The following is a 16,610-nucleotide window of genomic DNA, read 5'->3' on the forward strand; positions in this document are numbered from 1 at the left end:
AATGTTAGAAGAGGTTTAAATTTAGGATTTGGGCTAAGATGAGAGTTATAGAATGAGACTTGGCTAGTGTTATGTTATGCTCAAGCTAGCATTAGATTTAGTGGAGGTTGTTCATATTTTGAGTCATATTTCTGATTAGAGTTACAAGTCAGGTTAGAATTAGGGTAATTTATAGAATTAAATTACATTAAGATCTATAGCAAGTACTGGTATTAAAGTTAGGGTTAACACTAGAATTAGGGTCATGGCTAGCTTGTGTTAAGTTTCTGATTGGGGTTGGAGTTCAATTTAGAACTTGGTTTAGTGTTAAGGGATGTGAATAGGCACACTGTTTCAGTTAGGGTTTGTGTTAGAGTAATCTCTAGGTTTAGGATTAGGGTTAGGGTCAGGTTTACATTTAAGGCTAGGATGAGTATTGAGGGTTAAGCATAATGTTCTGAGTACTTCCAAAGTTATAACTAAGTTTAGACATAGGCTAGTCTTAGATTTACAGTTAGTATTATGGCTTTATTTAGTGTTTTGCTTAGGGTGATGGTTACAAATACACAAGCGGTTAATTAAGCTTAGGTCTACTGTTACTTAGAGTCAAGCTATTGATTAAGTTTACAGTTTGAGTTATGGGTACGGTTAGCGTTATGATTAGAACTAGTTTTAAGGTTTATTCCTATAGTTACACATAGCAGTATGGATAGTGATAGAGTTGGCAGTAGTTTTGGGTTTAATTCAGAACTAAGGTTAGAATAAGTGTAAGAGTTAGGTTGAGTTTAAGCTTCAAACTATATTCAACATCAGAATGAAGGTGTGAAGTTATATTTTAATGTCTAATTAAAATGTATAATAAATATTAATTACTTTGAAATAAAAATTGTCGTTTTAGTTTTAAAATAGAATTTTATAAACTGTTACTGTGTTTATTTTTTATAATTTATAATTAAATTATTTCTCCCCTCTTTCATCCCCTCAAACCTTCCAATTTACCCCACTTTGCTCATGTTGATTTTATGTCCTATTTTTTCTTTAATTATCATAAGCATATAAGAATATGTAGATATGTAGATAATCCTAAATCTAAGCTGCAGGGCTATACAAAACTACTTGTATGTATTTTTTCAGGCTGATCATTTCTTCCTGGATAAACAGTTAGTGTACTCTTCCCTAGAGATTATTTCTCCCACTGTCAGCATTCCTTATTAGCATTTAGTTCTCTGTGTAGGGTTGAAGCCTTTTGACCTTTTCCACATCCATTTTGGCATATTCAATAGTATGACCTGGAAGACTCATGTTTGTACAGTCATATTGGTGAGATTTTTGGGTATTGCTCTTAACAATGCTAGGAGAAACAATTCTCACAGGAACCTCCTTGGTGCTCTGGCACTTGAAATATTCCCTAGACAGAACAATCAGACAAAAAAAAAGAGGTCAAAGAGCTACAAATTGGAAAGGAATTAGTCAAAATACCACCATTTGCAGATGATATGATAGTATATTTAAGTGATCCCAAAAATTCCATCAAAGAACTCCTACAGCTGATAAACAACTTCAGCAAAGTGGCTAGATATAAAATTAACTCAAACAAATTAGTAGCCTTCTTGTACTCAAAGGATAAATAAGCTGAAAAAGAAATTGGGGAAATGACATCCTTCAAAATAGTCCCAAATAATATAAAATATATCGGTGTGACCCTAACTAAGCAAGTGAAAGACATGTGTGATAAGAACTTCAAGTCTCTGAAGAAAGAAATTGAAGATCTCAGAAGATGGAAAGATCTCCATGCTCATGGATTGGCAGGATTAATATTGTAAAATTAATACAATTAATATCGTAATGGCCATCTTGCCGAGAACAATTTACAGATTCAATGATCCCCATCAAAATTACAACTCAATTCCTCACAGAGTTAGAAAGAGCATTTTGGAAATTCATTTGGAATAACAAAACCATAAGATAGCAAAAATTAATATCAATAATAAAAGAACTTCTGGGGGAAATCACAATTCCTGACCTCAAGCTGTATTACAGAGCAATAGTGATAAAAATTGTATGGTATTGGTACAGACACAGGCAGGTAGATCAATGGAATAGAATTAAAGACCCAGAAATGAGCCCACACATCTATGGTCACTTGATTTTTGACAAAGGACCTAAAACCATCCAGTGGAAAAAAAATAGCATCTTGAACAAAGATGCTGGTTCAACTGGAAGTCAACATGTAGAAGAATGCAGATCGATTCAATCTTATCATCCTATACAAAGCTCAAGTCCAAATGGATCAAGGACCTCCACATAAAACCAGATACACTCAAACTAATAGAAGGAAAAGTGGGGAAGAGCCTCAAACAAATGTGCACTGCAGAAAATTTCCTGAACAGAACACCAATGGCTTATGCTCTAAGATCAAAAGTCGACAAATGGGACTTCATAGCATTACAAAGCTTCTGTAAGGCAAAGGACACTGTTATTAGGACAAAATGGCAAACAACAGATTGGGAAAGGCTCTTTACCAATCCTACATCTAATTTCTAAAATATACAAAGAACTCAAGAAGTTAGACTCCAGAGAGCCAAATAATCCTATTAAAAATGGGGTACAGAGCTAAACAAAACTTTCTCAGCTGAGGATTATCGAATGGCCAAAAAGCACCTAAAGAAATGTTCAATATTCTTAGTCATCAGAGAAATGCAAATCAAAACAACCCTGAGATTGCACCTCACACCAGTCAGAATGGCTAAGATAAAAAACTCAGGTGACAGCAGATGCTGGTGAGGATGTGGAGAAAGAGAAACACTCCTCCAGTGTTGGTGGGATTGCAAACTGGTACAACCACTATGGAGGTTCCTCAGAAAATCTGACATTCCACTACCTGAGGACCCAGCTATAGCTCTCCTGGACATATACCTAAAAGATGCTCTAACATACATCAAAGACACATGCTCCACTATGTTCATATAAGCCTTATTTATAATAGCCAGAAGCTGGAAAGAACCCAGATGCTCTTCAACAGAGGAATGGATTCAAAAAATGTGGTACATCTACACAATGGAGTATTACTCAACTATCAAAAACAATGACTTCATGAAATTCATAGGCAAATGGAATGAACTAGAATATATCATCCTAAGTAAGGTTACTCAATCACAGAAGAAAACAATTGGTATGCACTCATTGATAAGTGGATATTAGCCAAAAAGTTCAAATTACCCAAGATGTAATCCACAGGACACAGGAAGCTCAAAAAGGATGACCAAAATGTGGATGCTCTCATTCCTTCTTAAAAAGGGGGGGAGGGGAAATATCCATACAAGGGGATATGGAAGCAAAGTTTAGAGCAGCAACTCAAGGAATGGCCATTCAGAGCCTGACCCACATGTGGCCCACAGCCACCAAAACTAGATAAGATTGATGAAGCTAAAAAAAAAATGCATACTGAAAGGGACCGAATAGATCTCTCTTAAGAGACACATCCAGAGCATGTCCAATACAGAGGTCCATACTAGCAGCAAACTACTGAACTGATAATAGGACCCCCTTGGGGGGAATTAGAGGAATAATTGAAAGAGGTGAAGGAGTTTGCAACCCCATAAAAACAACAATGCCAACCAACCAGAGCCTCCTGTGACTAAACCACTACTGAAAGACTATACATGGACTGACCTAGGGCTCCAACTGCATATGTAGCAGAGAATATACTTGTTGGGCCACAAGTGGAAGGGGAAGCCCTTGGTCCTGACAAGGTTGGACCCCCAGTCCAGGGGAATATGGCAGCAGGAGGCAATAAAGGGGATGTATAGGGGGAATACCCATATGGGGTAGGGCCAGGGGAGGGAATGGGGACTTATGGACAGGAAAGCAGGAAGTGGAGTAACATTTGAAATGTAAGTAAAGAAATATATCTAATAAAATGATTTAAAAAAAAAGAAACACAGAGACAAAGTTTGGAGCAGAGAATGAAGGAACAGTCATCCAGAGACTGTCTCACATGGGCATCCAGCCCTTATATAGCCACCAAACCCAGACAATATTGCTGATATCAATAAGTACATGCTGACAGAAGCCTAATATAGCTGACTCCTAAGAGGCTTTGCCAGAGCATGACAAATACAGAGGCTAATGCTCACAGCCAACCACTCAACTGAGACTAGGGTCCCCAGTGGAGAAGTTAAAGAAAGGATTGAAGGAACTGAATGGGTTTTCAACCCCATAAAAACAACTATACCAACCAACCAGAGATTCCAGGGACTAAACCACCATCCAAAGAGTACACATGGACAGACCCATGACTCCAGCTGCATATGTAGCAGAGGATGCCCTTATTAATGACATCAATGGGAGGAGAGGGCCTTGGTCTTGCCCCAGTGTAGGGGAATATCAGGGTGGGGAGGTGGGAAGGGGTAGGTGAGTGGGGTAACACCCTCATAGAAGCATGGGAGGGGAAGGGGCTAAGGGGGTTTATGGACTGGAAACTGAGAAAGGGGATAATATTCAAAAGGTAAATTAGAAATATCCAATAAAAAGAAGAAAAAAAACAAAACAAAAAATATTTCCACTACTTCTTCAATTTTTCCTGAGTCTTGGATGCAGGAATATTTTGTAGATTACCCATTGGGACTTTGATCCACAACTCTGTATTCTGATTAATTGCAGTTTTAGGCCACCATGTAGTAGTCCTAGATGAAGACTGAGAGAATCACTCTCCTCCAGAAACTAGCACTTGATAGGCTACCCATTCCCAAGTGGTCAGAGCTATGTGTGTGTGTGTGTGTGTGTGTGTGTGTGTGTGTGTGTGTGTGTGTGTGTACAATGTTAAATGAACTCAGCAATTTTTATGTATAAAAGGTCATGAAGTTGAAAGTTTGGGAGGCACAGGAGGACTTGTAGGGGAAGAGTATGGAATGGAAAAATATAGTCCTCATATATGAAATTCTTTAAAAAAATGAGAGGCAAAATGTCATTTGGTACCATATAATCAGGTACTTAAGTGGTATAACCAGTGTTTGATCAGAATTACTACTTGTGATATTATTTAAAAACTACACAATAAATATTTCTTCCAGGAGTCTACTAATAAAATACAAATGACAATGCCATATAGTAGCGCCTATCAATAATGTTCTTTCAGGATAAGATAGTAAGGAAGTGGGGTTGGGACCTATGTATGCCTTGGTGCATATTCTTACCTTCACATGTCCCCCTCCACCAGTCTCTCCTTTACAACCTGTCTGTACTCTTCCATTCACTTGTAGATATTTCCATTATAGATTCATTATACTTCAGAAGTTTGCATCCTCAACACTTACTTACCAATCCAGAGAAAGCAGACATCTCAGGACCTAGTCACATTCCAGAGAAGCCCAGGAAGTAACTAAATAACATGTGTAGAGAATGGTGACTTACAATACTATTTTCCAGGGCAGATAATGTAACATGTGAGTCTGGGAACCTGGGAAAAAGTTGCTTTTTAGCATCTTGACACCAGAAATTTCTCTAATAGGACATCTAGAGGCCAGAAGTTCAAAATAACCATAGAAGTTCACACAGTCCACAAGTTCTGAAGAGTAGCACAGAAGTTGGTCCCACTGTTTTTTTCCAGTGATCTAATATTTTGGTAAAGGGACATGTACAGTAAACTTTATTTATGATATTCAAGAAAGTGGAGCTCCATTGCCCTTTTTCTGTGAATCTGGGATAGAAAATATGAAGCCAGATGCTCAAAGTTTTAGGGATTGGGTTTAGGTAGGAACTCTACAGAAACAGGCTTCTGTCCTCTTCTCATGTTCTTGCTGGTGTGAGTGGTCTAGCACTTCTTAAACTGAGTCCTTGTGAGTCATGATGTCTACCATCCTCTTTCTGTAGCTGTATTCGTTGTCATAGCAGGAAATGAGAAAAAGTTATTGAGAGCAATGTCAGCCCCAGCATCAAAGGTGGGAGAGTAAACATAACCATTAAAGTCACATGAGACAACCTGGTTTTCAGCATAATCTGCTAATGCCTCTTTATCTACCTTTTTGATGTTATCATACTTGATAACAGTCTCTCTACTGCACATGAAAGGCACATCAGTTAGCTTTGAATTCAGCTCCAGAATGACCTTGCCCACAGTTTTGCATACAAGGATGACATTCTGGGCAGCTCCATAACCATCATACCACAACTTCCCAAAGAGGCCATTCAAAGCCTTCTGGGTTGTAGTGATGGCAAGAAACATGGGCAAGAGTCTTCCCTGTTCTCATTGTTCATGGCCATCACAAACATGAAGGCGTCAGCAGAAGGGGCAAAGATAATGATGGTTCTGTCTTCATTCAAGTGGGCATCAGGATTTTCCATGGCACTAGAGACAACAGTAGACTTTATAACACACTCAGCACCAGCATCATCTATTGATGTTGGTGGTGCCCCAATCCTAAAGATGGAGATGCTGTTGAGGACTAGTTTTGCATTCTCAGCTTTGACTGTGCCATTGACCCTGACATAAGTAAAATACTGGAATACATAGACCATTTGGTTGATGTCAATGCTGATGTCACTGATAGATGGCAATATCTACTTTGTCAAAGTTAAAAACAGCACCTATGACTAGACATTCAAAACAGCCAAATCCATTCACTCCTATGTCCACTATTATGCCTCTGTACTAGAAGATAAATTTGTCTCTAACACAAAAAGTAGCAGAGAGACCACTAATATAACTTTTGTTTTCATTGGATGACTCAAGAATATGAACAAATGCAAAGAAGTAGTAGACCAGGTTTAGACACTCTCTATTTATTTCCCCTTAAGGTTTATGGAAGGAAACAGAATGTTGAGTATCCTTATAGTTTAGCTTTAACCTATATTGAACTTATTTTGTTTCAGTTTTTCAGGAAAGTGCCTACACTAATGTATTTTTTTAAAAAACATTAATTTTTTCTTGTGTGTCATTCACTATGATTTGAAAAAGCCAAAACATTCAGCCACATTTGTGTCTGCAAGGCCAACCAGCATATCCTGAGCCAATTACCATGGGCACTTCTTTGTTCTAATGCCATTTAGCTGAAAGGGAAAACAGGAAGGCTACCCATTTGCTCAGAAATGAAAGCTCACTCACCTTTTGTGGCCACCCAAGGTCTTTTATTTAAAAATATTGTTGAGTACTATTTGTCTGACTTGTAGAACTATTTCAGCAACAAAAAAAAATAGGTCAGAAATTTGTGAAGGATGAAAAAATATTGTAATAAGAAGAATTAGAAGACAGATAGTAATAATTTAAGTGTTCTCAAAAACCTTCTCTACTTCTTATTTGAAACCTCCACATTACTATTTTTACTCTCCTCACTGGACTGACATTTTTCTCTTTTTGTGTTTTGCTTTTCCATTTAGTCACCCCCCTCCATTCTTATTTCTATTTATGAATGCCTACTATCCTGAATACTACTGTTTCCTTTCATCAGAGATAACATGATAAAATAAAGCATAGAACAAATATGTTATCCTGATACATAGTCTGTATCTATTTTTAACCTCTACCTGTATTATGGGTAAATGGTACATACGCTTGCACAAATTACAACCTACTAGCTACAACTAGAAAAAAATCCAACAACACCTGCTTACAGAGAATACCTTAAGAGAATCTAGAAAAGATTCTGAAACTGAAGTGTCCTGAGACATCTGGGGTCTAGAGCAAGTGGCTACTAGGGTCACAGTGAGAAGTCAAGAAGCATCTACCTGTGGTTTGCTTTTTCTAATATTCCTGCAATTATGCCTTCTCTTGTTCTCATGCCTATACCTGTGTCCCCACTTTCATTCCTTCTTTTCTCTTTTCTTCTAATACCCTCTCTTTTCTTTCCTTCATTCTTAACATTTTCTCATCTTCATGTCTTCCTGGGAAAAAAAGCTACATTTTCCTCTTTCGTTACCAACAGCTTTTCAATACAAATAGTACTAACAATAGACAGACACCACAGGTCTATGTGTCACCTTTGCAGTTTTCACTTCATGGAAAAAACATACAGGTATCAAATTTGACCATCCTGACTTAAGAAGTGGGACTGCATGGTGATACCCACACAATTTAAAAATCAATAATTTCCCTTCAACAGAGGAATGGATACAGAAAATGTGGTACATCTACACAATGGAATATTACTCAGCTATCAAAAACAACGAGTTTATGAAATTCGTAGGCAAATGGTTGGAACTGGAAAATATCATCCTGAGTGAGCTAACCCAATCACAGAAAGACATACATGGTATGCACTCATTGATAAGTGGCTATTAGCCCAAATGCTTGAATTACCCTAGATCCCTAGAACAAACGAAACTCAAGACGGATGATCAAAATGTGACTGCTTCACTCCTTCTTTAAATGAGGAAAAAGAATACCCTTGGCAGGGAAGGGAGAGGCAAAGATTAAAACAGAGACTGAAGGAACACCCATTCAGAGCCTGCCCCACATGTGGCCCATACATATACAGCCACCCAATTAGACAAGATGGATGAAGCAAAGAAGTGCAGACCGACAGGAGCCGGATGTAGATCGCTCCTGAGAGACACAGCCAGAATACAGCAAATACAGAGGCGAATGCCAGCAGCAAACCACTGAACTGAGAATAGGTCCCCTGTTGAAGGAATCAGAGAAAGAACTGGAAGAGCTTGAAGGGGCTCGAGACCCCAAAAGTACAACAATGCCAAGCAACCAGAGCTTCCAGGGACTAAGCCACTACCTAAAGACTATACATGGACTGACCCTGGACTCTGACCCCATAGGTAGCAATGAATATCCTAGTAAGAGCACCAGTGGAAGGGGAAGCCCTGGGTCCTGCTAAGACTGAACCCCCAGTGAACTAGTCTATGGGGGGAGGGCGGCAATGGGGGGAGGGTTGGGAGGGGAACACCCATAAGGAAGGGGAGGGGGGAGGGGGATGTTTGCCCGGAAACCGGGAAAGGGAATAACACTCGAAATGTATATAAGAAATACTCAAGTTAATAAAAAAAAAAAAGATGCTGATAAAAAAAAAGAAAAAAAATAAAAATCAATAATTTTGCACTTACAGTCAGAAGAGAGCCACAGTTTATTACTATAAACTCCCTAAAATGAAATTTTAGTTCAATAAAATATCTACTACTTAATCATATTCATAGCTAAATTAAGCAAGATTCCTTTCCACTCATCAAAAGGCATTTCACAGATTGACACTGGGATGAGCTCAGAAGTGCCTGGCATTCAGGACAGCGTTGTGAGTGGTTAATTACAGAGGGCTTTGTATGGTCATGGGCTCTTATAAATGTGAATAATTTTATATATCACTTAAAATATTTAAATATACATATTTATACACATATATTCCATACTTGGTTAAATGACCTGGGAAATTTGGGTATTTAATTTTTTTGAAAACTTTCTCAATACAGCTAGCTCATTTCCTTATTGAATCAGCAACTATGGACAAACATAGTTTGTCACCTAAAAACACACATTGAGGCATGGTTCACAGTGCAGCAGCTCTGGCGAGGAGGTCCTAATTGAAGGTGTTTGGGTCATGGTGAGGATCCGTACCTCATAAGTCTACATTCTTTATGAATGAGTTCTCACTCTTCCCATCACTGTATTAAGTACCACAAGAGAAGATAATTGTGAAACAAGACTACCCATGTATTTGTCATCGTTTTCTACTTGTTTCTCTTTTTTTCCTCTGCAATATTATGATTTGACACCTGTCTCTAAGCAGAAATAGCTATTAAACCTTATACTGCCCAGCCTCCAGAACCAGGAGGTAAAGTAACCCCCTTTCCTGTATAAATACAACTCTTTGACATTCTTGTACAGCAAGAGCAAAAGGACTAAGAAGTGACTCTGCTTGATATTCACAGGACTGCCAAGAAGGAAACACCAGTAAATCATCTCTGGAAGGGTACATAAACACAGGTCAACTAAACACAAGTTCATGGTCCTCGTGCACATCACACAGTAATGAGCATATTAAGCCTTTTCATGATAAGTCCTGACTTTTATTTTTTTAAAAACTTATAATAAATGTGCAACTCAGTGAAAGCAGATAGAATGGTGCTGTGACCTCAATATGTCCTGTATTGTTTCTCTTCTGAACAAAGGCTGCGAGAATTTCATTTACTCCGACTTCAACAGTGCTGTTTAATTTTTGCTTCTCTATTCCACTAAAAGGGAAAGTTCTTACCGCTAACTTTCCTCCCAGGATAGATCAGCTCTTATCTCCCAAGTGGTTTTTAACTATTAATTCAAGCCTCCAGGTAAATGTCAATCAATTACAACTTTTGGTCCATATTTACTGAGCCAGCTAATTTTTAATTTTCACATATTTAAATAATGACATTTTAGATGGTTATTTCATAATATACGTAATAGCTTCAACTTTTTCTCTTGGCCCATAAAAGCTAAATATTTACCGAGGGGCCCAATAAGAAAAGGTTTGCAACCCCTGCTTCAGCCTATTGACTCTGCTGTCTGCTCTTGATGGAGCCAGCCATACTTTTAATTCACTGCGTTCAATTCTTTTTCATTTTAATCCTCCAAATTACCATTAAATGAATGTTTTTTTAAGTTTTATCTTATATAACCAAGACTTCTTTTCTAAAATTTTCAAAATATTTTGTCTATAATATTATTGACAGGCTCAATTGTAATAGCAATATATTTAAGACATTAACAATCAAAAAATAACACTGTTCATAGAAACGTGTAATAGGAGATCCTCAAACAATTAATCAATGTGTATGTGTACTACACAATTACAGAGATTAATTTGAGGGAAAATATAAATATTCATTAAAACAAAACAAAGGGCTGGAGACATTTCTTAGTGGTTAATCATGTAATAGAGTTCTCGCAGTAGACTGAACTTTAGTTCTTAGAACCCACCATGGGCAGCTCACAATTCCAGGGGATCCAATGCCCTCTTCAAGTCTCTGTGGGTAGCTGCAAATACACAAACACACACGGTCACACACATAATTAAAATTAAAAGTAAAGGAAAACTCTGTGATGGTTTGTATATGTTCGACTCATGGAATGGTATATTAAAAGGTGCAGCCCTGTTGGAGTTGGTGTGGCCTAGTTGGAGCAGGTATATCACTGTGGGGGTCTTTAAGACCCTTACCATAGCTACCTGGAAGTAAGTATTCTAACAGCTTTCAGATGAAGATGTAGAACTCTCAGCTCCTCCTGTACCATGCCTGCCTGGATGCTGCCATGTTCTTCCCTTGAGGATGATGGACTGAACTTCTGAACCTGTAAGTCATCCCCAATTAAATGTTGTCATTTATAAGACTTGCCTTGGTCATAGTGTCTGTTTACAGCAAAAAACCCTAAGTAATAAAGTCTTTGAAAAACAGTTTAAAAATAACAAGGTATAATTACTTTTTTTTCCCTATCTTTATTAACTTGAGTATTTCTTATTTACATTACGATTGTTATTCCCCTTCCCGGTTTCCAGGCCAACATCCCGCTAACCCCTCCCCCTTCCCTTTTCTATGGGTGTTCCCCTCCCCATCCTCCCCCATTACCGCCCTCCCCCCCAACAATCACGTTCACTGGGGGTTCAGTCTTTGCAGGACAAAGGGCTTCCCCTTCCACTGGTGCTCTTACTAGGCTATTCACTACGTATGAGGTTGGAGCCCAGGGTCAGTTCATGTATAGTCTTTGGGTAGTGGCTTAGTCCTGGAAGCTCTGGTTGGTTGGCATTGTTGTTCATATGGGATCTTGAGTCCCTTCAAACTCTTTCAGTCCTTTCTAAGATTCCTTCAACAGGGGTCCCATTCTCATTTCAGTAGTTTGCTGTTGGCATTCGCCTCTGTATTTGCTGTATTCTGGCTGTGTCTCTCAGGAGAGATCTACATCCGGTTCCTGTCAGCCTGCACTTCTTTGCTTCATCCATCTTATCTAATTGGGTGGCTGTATATGTATGGGTCACATGTGGGGCAGGCTCGGAATGGGTGTTCCTTCTGCCTCTGTTCCAAATGCTTGAATTACCCTAGATGCACAGAACACATGAAACTCAAGAAGGATGGCCAAAATGCAAATGCTTCACTCCTTCTTTAAAAGGGGAACAAGAATACCCTTGGGAGGGAATAGGGAGGCAAAGTTTAGAAGGCACAATTACTTAATGATAAGCATTTGTTTCACTTGGGTTCATTTATATATTTATACATGTATATATAAGTTCATTATCTCTATACATATATTTATGCACAGCATTAAAATAAACATTTATATACTTCATAATCAGATATATGTTTATGTCATACTTCTATGTGTTAAATATTAAACTGTATACATGTAGTGTTAGATCATGCATATGTTGATATAGATAAACAGATATATATGGATGTGACTCAAATGTTGCTCACTAGTTCCTATTTCTGAAATTATGATAGGTGTCACTTAAAGTACTACCTATTTGTATATTAATTTGTTATGATTAGCATATTATATGCAAGTAAAGTAAATATATTTATATTTACATATGTAATATATACTTAAAATATATGCCCTCCTGAAGCCAATCAATATCAGGAAAATGAGATTGGGAAGATGGCCTAAGAAAAAATTTAAGGAAATAATTATTTACTACATGTCTTATAGATTTTCCATGCATCTATTATCTAACAGAAAATTCACCTAGAATTCCCAAAGAGGAAAGAGTGCTTGCTAGATCCTTTAAAATGTGTACACTTGTCTTCATCCTGTTAGGAAACCACAAACTGAGCTTGGAACATTAAGTAAATACTAATTAAAACCAAAGTTTCTATCCTTTCAGCTGAAAACATTAACTTTCCAGGTGATCCCTGAATAGAGCACCAAGGTTCAATGGTCTAAGTCAAATCTGTAACTTGGGGGATTTACAGGATTCTAAAATGGTAGTGTAGATCTCTCCTGAGAGACACAGCCAGAATACAGCAAATACAGAGGCGAATGCCAGCAGCAAACCACTGAACTGAGAACAGGACCCCCATTGAAGGAATCAGAGAAAGAACTGGAAAGCTTGAAGGGGCTCAAGACCCCATATGAACAACAATGCCAAGCAACTAGAGCTTCCAGGGACTAAGCCACTACCTAAAGACTATACATGGACTGACCCTGGACTCTGACCTCATAGGTAGCATTGAATATCCTAGTAAGATCACCAGTGTAAGGGGAAGCCCTGGGTCCTGCTAAGACTGAACCCCCAGTGAACTAGATTGTTGGGGGGAGGGCAGCAATGGGGGGAGGGTGGGGAGGGGAACACCCATAAAGAAGGGGAGGGGGAGGGGCTAGGGGGATGTTGGCCCGTAAACCGGGAAAGGGAATAACACTCGAAATGTAAATAAGAAATACTCCAAGTTAATAAAAAAAAAACTAAAATGGTAGTGGATTCACAAGAAATAAAAACAGTGCAGGCAAGCACTATTTTTTTCTGCTTAAAGACAATGGGAAGGAGGTACAAGAAACTTGAAGGAAGAAGAGAAAAAGGAAAGCTAAATTTTCTAGTGTCACAAGGGAGAAGCCATCTCTAGCAACCATTTTGTCTTTTGTCTACCAGGCCATAAGAGACATTTATTTTTATTTGTTTTCTTTCCAAAAATAATGATTATAGTAAACACCGGAAGGGCCATTGAATTAGGAGTGAAGCTGTAGGTGAGAGAGGGCTAAATCAGAAATGAGAGAGAAACCTGGACAGTTTTTATTCTTGATTCCTAATTCAGCATACTTCCCTAGCCTCTAGGTCTTCACATCACTTGGCTTCATTGTTCACATCTTAGGCCCCCTTATTTGTAGATGTGAATGGAGAGCACTCTGTAAACCAAAGAGCCATGTAGTAGAGGCAGGGTACAAGAATTGTAAAACTATAAAATGCAATTAGCTGTGCTTTTGCTTTCTCCTACCTCTCTGTAATCCATGTGTATTTATGTGTATATGGGATGTGAATTTAGCATCCCGGTTTGTCTTTCTCCACTGTCAGTTCATCCTGTCCACTGCAGTCATCACTTATCTTTAAGGCTAGCTAACCCCTGGGATATACTTGATATCCAGATTGCCAACTGTGTTTCAAATTTTATTGAGAAAGTTGTGAAACAGCTAATTAAAATGTTACATTGACTACATGATAAAATGATAATGTTTTGGTTACATTTGAATATAATTGAAAATCCAGGTTATTGAGATTTATGTCATTTTCTTTGTAAAAGGTGCATGGAATATCAAAGCCACCCATGTGCCTTGCTTTGCATCACAGCTGTACAGCATTGATGTACAGATCTGACCACTGGAGACCTCAGAGGTGCTAATCAATTATTTGTATTATCATGTAAGGCAGCTTTAGTTCTTTACTCCTTTATTAATCAAGTTGTAAACCTATTTTTCTGAAATCTACATATGAATTGCAATTGCTCAAACAAAAATAGCCCCAACCTTTTCACTGTGAGACAGATTTACAGAATAGTTAATTATGAATGATATATCTAAATGTAATATTGAACTACTCGTGAAAAACATGTCTCCCCTTGGAAACAATTTTTCTTCGGTATTCTTCTATAGTATTTTTTCTCCATTCATAGTGGTATTTTTTTGTTAGCTAAATTTTAATTTACAAACAAGTGTGCCTGTACAGACACATACATGGTATATACAATAGTATTTACCTATTCATTTTGTTGATGTGATCTGAAATCTATAGTCTCCAAAGATTATTTATTTATTCTGTTAGATTTTCTGAAGGATCTACAGATGATAAAACTTATCTGTTCCTCTCCATTCTTACACATAAAATGTCTTCTCACTCATTGTCATTATAGAGTGGTACTATGATTTTCAATCATAACATCATAATGGATATTTGTTTTATGCAGATTTTTGTCTTGTTTTATTTTATTCTTTTGTTTTGTTGAAACTGTTTTATCCACTATTAGCCCATAATAGCCTCAAACTTGGAATCTTCCTGTCTCAGCATGTAGAGTGCTGAGGTTATAAGTGGTATCTCGTAATGCCAGACATACTAAGTTGAGCAAAGCTTTCTTCATAAATTTTAATGTAAAATTCTTAGCTTTAATTATTTTGATTAACTCGACATGCTTATCAAATATGAAACTTTCTATTAAAAGTATTATCTAAAATGTTTTTTAAATCTTTTAGAGAATACTGATTAATAATTAATTGATAATATATTCTGTATCAATATAAAGATAAATTTTTCATATTAGAACATGTTTAAATTTCTCCAATAAATTAAGAATTATTTTTAAATACATGGCTAGAATTGGCTGGCTGATATTCTGCTTAGTAAGTTTTTTAAAATGTACACATGATCCATTTTTTGTAAAATCTAATAAAGCCATTATTCTCTCCTTTTTAATCCTACTTGTAAAACTTTCTTATAGTTTAATGTATTTTGTGTTCAGTTTTCTATCTTTTCATAACATTGCAAAAGGTCGTAGGTGTAATTAGTCCTTGAAATTTTTATAGAACCTTCCAGAATACTACTCAACTTTAACTGTTTCTGTTTTCCTCTCTGTTCCTCTCCAAGGATGTACTTTTATTTTTATTTCAATTCCTCAGGAGCTTCCTTCTCATCTCGGTGCTTTATTTCTGCTATTTTTATTTAGGACAACTAGGCCACTGAATTCTTCTTGTCCTACACAAAATTTTTCCAAAAATTAAGTCCACCACATTTGTTTTCAAATGAATGTATTAACCTGTCGTTTATATATTTTAAAAACATTTAACTTATTTCAATATTTTCCATCTGGTATGTTGGTGGCTTCTGTTTTTCTCCTTTCATATTTTCCTAACACTCTCACTAGAGATTGTTTCTGTGACTTGTTCAGATACCCTGATGGATACTGGTGAGTAAGGTTCTCCCTGTCACCTTTTCCTTATCATCATCCTCAGCAAAAATTGTTGACAAATATCAAGAAGTAACAGGAAAAAAGGTTAGAGTAAGGTTTCTTGGTCATTTGTGTTTCACTGAACACCACTGCTCACTTTCTACTTCCAAAATAAGCACTGGTTCAAATGCCCTTGTATGTCAATCCCCTCTAAATTAAAAGTCTCTCAAGGAAGGAAGGAAGGAAGGAAGACTTAAGAGCCTTGGGAGGGAAACATAAGATCTTCTGGGAGAAAGAAACTTGGAACATTCTGATGGCTCTTTCTTAGCTGTATATAAAGGAAGAAACAACTTCTGCGATTGAGACCACCCAGAGCAAAGCTTCCAGAAGAAGAGCTGTCTAGAAGGTTGAGCTGCCTACGAACTGTGAAGAGAGCTCCGGGTTTGAAGCTTTTGTGGGTAGTCACCATATAGAAGTGGTCAGAATGTTGTGATAGTCAGAATGCTGAGGTAGTCAGCATGTTGAGGTAGGCTTCTTGGTGATGCAACTAGTTTTGTGTTATCTCTGTTCCTTGTAACCTTTCACCCATACTCCTCCTAGTAACTGTCATAGAAGCTAACTGGTTATCAATTTTGGACAGTGGTGCAATCATTTCTTTGGATTGTCATGGGGTTGTTTTCTTGAGTAAAGAGACAGGATGTGAGTTGCATGTCACCAGAAAAAGTCCCTTACACAACAAATGCCACATAACATCTACACTGTTAGCACCCACAATTATCTGAAGACCTATAATGTCTACT

General features: G+C 37.5%; 1 pseudogene; it reads right to left on the reverse strand.

The window, feature by feature from the left end:
- Positions 1-5,830: 5,830 nt before the first annotated feature.
- Positions 5,831-6,202, reverse strand: LOC148007868 (glyceraldehyde-3-phosphate dehydrogenase pseudogene; annotated as a pseudogene).
- Positions 6,203-16,610: the final 10,408 nt, after the last annotated feature.

This window comes from Rattus norvegicus, chromosome 1 (assembly GCF_021556685.1).
Source record: "Rattus norvegicus strain SHRSP/BbbUtx chromosome 1, alternate assembly SHRSP_T2T, whole genome shotgun sequence".
NCBI classification, from domain to species: domain Eukaryota; kingdom Metazoa; phylum Chordata; class Mammalia; order Rodentia; family Muridae; genus Rattus; species Rattus norvegicus.